Source organism: Adiantum capillus-veneris, chromosome 29 (genome assembly GCF_014529385.1).
Source record: "Adiantum capillus-veneris isolate H3 chromosome 29, ASM1452938v2, whole genome shotgun sequence".
Classification (NCBI taxonomy): domain Eukaryota; kingdom Viridiplantae; phylum Streptophyta; class Polypodiopsida; order Polypodiales; family Pteridaceae; genus Adiantum; species Adiantum capillus-veneris.
In genome coordinates, this window is record NC_140959.1 from 29848030 (window position 1) to 29855156 (window position 7127).

Here is a 7127-nt window from a genome sequence, read left to right on the forward strand (position 1 = left end):
TGTTAATCTCTTATGCTTGAGGTGTGGGTTGAGAGAGAGAGAGAGAGAGAGAGAGAGAGAGAGAGAGAGAGAGTGTGTGTGTGTGTCTTCCGGGATATTGTTATGAGCAAAGAGAGAGTGATAGAGGTGTGTTGTGAATGGTGGGAAACCGGGGCATGGGGTGTGTGTGCCACTCTATGATTTCACAAGGTTTGTGTGCCTTGAGTTGGGCATGGGAAAGGGATTGTTTGCATATTGTATTCTTGTGTGTATGAGTACTAGGGGATAGGGGTGTTGTGAATACCTTGAGCTATATAGGGGCAGTTGTGTGTGTTATGGGTGTGTTCACCATTCCTCCTCTCTAGCATCACAACAGCAAATGGTGATGGCCATTGAAATAGAGCATTGGATGCCTTGTCGAGTAGCGTGGGAGGATCCTAGAGCCACAACTTGTGGAAGGGTAGACAACGGCATAACACCTTTGGAAGGCACTAACTTTTCTATTATTAGAGTTAAGGTTGTTGAATAATAATCAATCAAAAAGAGTAGCACCCAACACATTTTCTTTATGTCAAGATTTTCTTAGCATGCTTCATAAAACCCTTCTCAAATTCAAAGCCAGTCTCGTTAGCAGATTCACCAATTCAGAGTTTGGTTTTGGCTTCTGATGGCATTGCTATGTTGTTTTCCCTATTTTGAGTAGCTTTTAGTGATTGGCCATTTATGTGACGCAACTACAATAGGAGAAGTTTGTGCTTGTGTTGATCGTCCTCCACAAAGCTTGCATCGATCATGCAGCTGTTGTCCTTCAAAAAGCTTGCACACTCCACACATGGTGACTTTGTGGTTGGCACTCAAATATAGTACCCATGTTTTTGGTTGTGCACCTGTGTTAAGGGCATTGGATATTGGTAGGATTTAACTTTTGGAAACATTTGGATGCACAAATACCAGAATTTGATCATTTTTTGGCTTGAAAGCTTCCCAGAATGAAAAAGTGATGGTGCAAATTCTTGGGATGTCCATTTGGATTGAAATTTGGTATGTGAGCTTGTAAGAGTGTACTCGTGTTGGTGGTTACCAAAAATTGCCAAGTCATCACCTTTTTTTTACCTCTAAGATAATAATCGGGATTATTATTTGGGTATGAAATTCTTGACCTTTTTGGCATTTTGGTGTTATTGGTTGTTTGTCCATCATGTCCCCATACCCTGAATATGATTTTATAGATTTTTGGGCTCATAAATTTTTTCTAGAGTCAAGTTTTGGCTTTGTGTGAAAAGAGTGCGTTTTTAATCTTGGGAGTCATTGAACAAGTGAATTTTGTGCATCAGTTGGGTTTTTGGCTTTAATACAACATGTGGAGGGGTGCCAAAGTGACAAAATGTCAGTAGATGCTAGATTTAACCCTAGAGATAATAATCGTGATTATTATCTAACCATGCAAATTTTTATCAAGTTAACTTTTCTATGACCCACACTTGTTCTACAACCCTAGTAAGTAATAAGTAGCTTTAGCTTGGTCCTTTCTGAGCTAATGATGCCATTTTAGTGCTTGGTACTCTAACTCTAGCGGTTTTTAGCTCTGGCACTTGGTGACGGCCATTTTCTTCCCGTTATGCATATGGGTGCATCCCAAAGGTCAATAGATGTACTCCGTCAACTTTTGCCCATTTTGGACTTGGTTTGTTGTCGTAGGTCAAAAATGATGCTTTGTCATCTGTCGAACCGTTTTTTATTACCATAGGTATCAAATAATGATTTCTTCGAGTTCCACTATGGTACATTGGTTAGTTTACCTGTGGGGAAGCTTCCTGTGAAGTCAGAATTGAATTCTGACTTCGGGCAGGAATTGAGATTATTATCTATAGACCCCTCATTTGACCCTGGTCAAATGGTCATCTAGTCATTTAGAAATGTTCTATAGGTTAGTGTTATGCCCCCTATCAAGTTTGGTAGCTTTTGGTAGACTGATTTGGTCGGTACAATCACTTTTACACTCACTTTTCCCCGAGGAGATTCTGCTAACCTAAGGGTTTTCTGAGCTACCCTGACCCCATATGCATGATTAGAAACATTCATTAGTAGGTTAGGAACTCACCCCTCATGTCTTGTGCAAGAAAGTGTGATGTGGTGATCGCTAGAAGCCGAGGAAGTCGCACGCATAGTAGTCACCAAGATCTCTCTCCAAAGAAGGAAAATGAAAATGAAACTACTTTTAACTTACCTTGACTATACATACTCGTGCTTTCTGACTCAGTTTCTCCGATCCTAGCAGAGAGGAGATTCGACAACGTTGATCGGCAACTTGAAGCGGAGTTTGCGGCCAACTATCGGAGAGCGTGTAGGCGAGCATCTTGCCACGTCGCCTTGGCCCCCCCTTGCAAGATTGCCAGAGACATCGACGACCATGATCAACTATCGGCTATGAAAAGCGCCCTGACCAGTGCTCAGTTAGCTACTTCGATATCAACGAGGTTCAAGACTCATTGTCTTGAATGTGACATGACGCATTGTTTGGCTCTGGAGTTTGAAGCCAAAGGCAATAGCAAGAACTCACATGAAGACGAAGGCGGAGGCAAGCTGGACAGAGACATTGGTGATGCAGCTTTGATAGAGGAGATCGGCATGGCACACGTGCCAATGGCCACGGTGGCCATGATGCCAGATTTCTAGTCAAAGGATGGTTGCCGCCACGTGCTTCAGCTAGAGAGAGCTCTGTGAGTGGCAAAGAGGGCACAAGGTGCTCCGTATAAAAGATTTGGACCTATGTGTTAAGAGTTCAAGGTCTTGGTGTTTGGACCCGTGAGTTGGAGTTCAATGCACATGCATCTGGCAAGGAACCAAACAGATGTATCTAAAACACTATGGATGAGCTAGCCAATTCATTGTGTTGGCAGATTCTGAATAGAATGTGTTTCCCAGTTCATTATCTTGGAGGTTTGAACGTGATGTGTTCACAGTTCACGAGTGGGGATTATTGGACGTAGTGTGGTCTACAGTTCAACTTTCTTAACGGCTACAGGTGCTCAAGATGGCATTATTCTTGGGAGACATGTTGATATTAGCAAAACCGAGGTGTACCCAGTTGCAGGCCTCTTCTAGGGTGTCCATGGTAGCTTCTTCATTGACTTGGTCTCACCATTCATGTCCACTATGAGCTGCATAGAGGTTGTTAAATTTTTGGCATCTCAAGTGAACTGCCGAATGTGGTCCCATTATTTATTTTGGCTTTAGGTATTTACTTTACTTATTAGTCAAAATCTGGGTAGGGCAATTTGGCTAAGGTGCTATATAAGTAACCCTCAGCTCCCATTGTAATCTCGCGTCTTCATAAGCCAAGATCTGTTTTTGGTTCAAGTCAACGTGTCATTTCTCTCTCTCTCTCTCTCTCTCTCTCTCTCTCTCTCTCTCTCTCTCTCTCTCTCTCTCTCTCTCTCTCTCTCTCTCTCTCTCTCTCTCTCTCTCTCTCTCTCTCTCTCTCTCTCTCTCTCTCTCTCTCTCTCTCTCTCTCTCGTGATCGTGTGTGTGTGTGTATGCTCCCGCGTTTGTGCACTCTAACACTCTCACGATTGAAAAGGTAATTTTTTTTATAGTAGATCCACCATCCTTGAAATATTTTGAGTGGTTTGGAGAAAATCCAGGATGTGGGTAGTAGTAGGGATATCCATATGGGCTCCAACCATTGTATCTAGGTGGTGGTGGTGGGGGAGGCGGTGCAATGGCAAAAGGCAGAGGCGGTTGCACCGGATCAAGGTTAAAAGGCTGCACCATGTTCTTGAAAACTCCCCCGATTGGAATACAAGACTCAGTAGGTTGTCGACTAGAGGCCCTTGCGCTTTTTGGTGTCGGAAGAGGAGGTACTGTCTGAGGCAATAGAGGTGGAAACATGTAATTCAGGAACTACTGAAAGCTTTGCAGAACCGGGAGATTCTGCTGAGGATGCCTCAAAAGTATGTTGTGAAGTTGGTCGAAGAGAAACTGCAGACACTTTGTAGAATCCAGAAACGCCATCCTGTTCTGTCTATTCTTGGGAGGATCGGTATGCTTTCAGAAAAGCACACGACTGGAGCTACTAAAAAGAACAGACAGAACATACTTTCAGGAACTTCAATACAACTGAGTTGGAAGAGAGAGAATCCACACGAGACGCTAAGTGGCGGAGTTCCGCCCTCGGACTGCATTGGCCCCAAACTGTGGCGCCCCTTTCGGTCTTTCTTTATATTGCTTCTACAAGGTACAACTTCTGTGGCTTTGCTCTGCATCTCCCAAGGTTAGAATGCCAGAGTGAGTGCCCACAACACATATTTAAAGGCCCTTGCCTTGTACAAAAGTAGTTACATGAAAAGAAACACTTCTAAAAGCTAATCTTCCAAAAGCCAAGTGCCCAAAGGGCTGTCCGTACGTTGTTGCCACATCATCACGTCTCAACACAAAACGTGGAAATTTTCGACAGCCTGCCACGTCATCAGTTTTTCCGCAAGTGAGTGTGTTTTGCTTTATTTCATGTTTTAGGTCCCTCGGGCAAGGATATGTAAGTTGGTTTATTTTAATCCCAACCCATTTATTATTTGGGCCACTCGGCCAAAACTTCATAAGTTGGTAAACCTTCAGTTTTTTCGTCTTCTTCTACTTCTGCTAGGTTTTAGGCCCCTCGGCTAGGATTTGTAGGTTGGCCTGCTTCTCGGGGCTTGCCATGTCAACAGGTTGTGATAGGAGCATTCATTGAAGAAGGTTTATCATTGGTGAAAGTTTTCCAACCATCATCTTTGTAGCCAGTTGGATATCTTGTAGCCAACTGCAACATGATCCATAATATCTTGCATGGTAGAAATTTTAATGGTAAGGCAATATTCCTAAATTGGAGAATGGAGGCCACAACGACGATGTCAAATTTTTGGAGAAATTGCAAAGCTTTTGGTCTATTCTGAACTCCACGGAATCCGTCGATTTTTACCTTAGAACCACCATCTTTAAATGGTTTGGGACATGGCAACATGGGTGCAAGATAATAGAAAACACCTCTTATCAATGAAGATTGTGGAGGAGGAGCAAGAGGAGTAGAAATTGGAGGAATAAAAATTTTCAGGTCTGGAGTTGTGGAAAAGGGCTATGCGGAGGCAACAATCCCATGGACATTGGCGGAACAGGGGGAACAGATGCCGCAAAAAATGATTGAGGTTGAGAGGAAGATATCACCCGAGATAAAAGTACACCCCAAAATCTCATAAAGAGATTGGAAATCTTAACCTTCCACATAATGTGCATACGGCTTTGAAGAAAAACCATTTGCAATTATAAAACAAGCTCCACCAAATATTCACGATTAAAGGGGAATTGTCCCGGAGGTCTCGTAAACAAGAGGGTTCTAACTTCTATGAAGTTCCATTGGTTGCGTCTATAGAAGTCATTGTGGATCCGAAAGCCACAAGCTTTCTCCCCTTGTGGGAAGCCACGACCAAACTCCATCTGGGGAAACCGAAGCAATCCAACATCGCAGATCCTCAAGCAAGAGTCGCTAACTGTTGAACTTCACTATAGCCTAGTGTTACACATCTAAGTAGAAGGGCTACTGCTAGAGAAAATGCTAGGCTGCTTCAACTCAAGGGCTAGGCTGCTTCAACTCAAGGGCTGCCCTAAGACGCCCTAAGGGGCTGCCCTCAGAGGCATCTGAAACATGCATAAGAGCCCCCCCCCCCCCCTCCCCCCGGCCCCACCTATATACTCCCCACATGCAGCTGCCTGAACCACATATAAGGCCCCACGACAAAGAAAGAAAAAAGGGGGGAAAGTGGGAAAAAGGGAGAAACACACTAGGGGCTTGGGGGGAAAATACCCCCAGCTTGCAGGCTCCTAAATGGCCATGGCAAGAGCCAAAACTCAAGGCTTCACATGGCTAGACATATCCAAACATGAGAAAACTACCTCACTCCGGCCGACACAGCCACAAAACAACCCTCACTCCCTATTGCCTGTCCTTGGGAGATATCGAGACGGATTGGACGAATCCAGAGAGATGCCAAACTCATATAGGGTTAGGGTTAGCCTCTGTCAGAAGTGATTGTTCTTCTTGTGAGAGGAGGCGGTGGCTGGGCTCTGACATCACTGTAAACCGCCGGGCGGATGATCCACTCTAATATGTAAAGGTGTATCTGAAAGACTTGAATGAAAGAGAAAAGTTCACACTTGCACTTTGTAGACGACACAGGAGAGCTATAGTTCCCCTCCAGAGAGCAAATCGAGTGCCCCCGGGTGGTATTTTGTTATTGATTAGTAATTCCAGTTTTCAATCATTTTGACCACGCACCACTTATCTGGCATTCTACAATGGCTTTAATTTATAGGTACTTGGCCTTAAAAAGAAACTGAAAAATCAGCTCTAAAAAGAGGGCTTTAAAAATCATCCTCTTGTCCCCAAAAAGTCTTGAAGTAAACTCTTTTAGATAACTGGTCCCCAAAAAGTCTTGAAGTCAACTCTTTTAGATAATTGGTGCCAAAAAGCTCGTCAATGTTGAATCTGCTACGTCCCGTCCATACAGTCCCGTCTTTGCGCTGCAAATTGTGAGCCCTACTGCTTAGGGACGGGTCTTTTGATCCGGCGCTCCTTCGGCTGTTCTTGCATCAATGGTTCCATCACCTGCTGCGTTCCCAAGTCAGCAAACTTGTCACACCTGGCCACCGGGGTCCTTCATGCTTGTATGCACATGTTATCCTTGATACACAGCATAGGGACATTTCGCATATTGACTATGTTTTTAGATGAGTTAATATGGTTATCTTTCTTCTTTTCACATTTTTTGGTTCCTTAATAATCATGGCATCCTCAATGACCAACAAATAACTGAACCTGCTTTCTTAGCTGAAAGACTTCTTTACTGTATTTCTGAAGAGAACGAAGGAAATGCAAATATTCGAATTAATTGGACATGCTTTTTTCTCTGAAGAATTAGGTGCGGATCCCTTTGCACAGAGATTAGCTGAAAAGAAGTCCCATATAGCAAAGGAAGCGAAAAACCAGTTGGAAAACCTGAAAAGGGCAGCAAAGGTCGGTGGAAAGGGGGCACTACCAAGGTATTTCCTGCTAAATATTTTACTTGATTGTTCTCTGGACTTTAACTGTGTTCACAATATATATCAATAGTACTTAT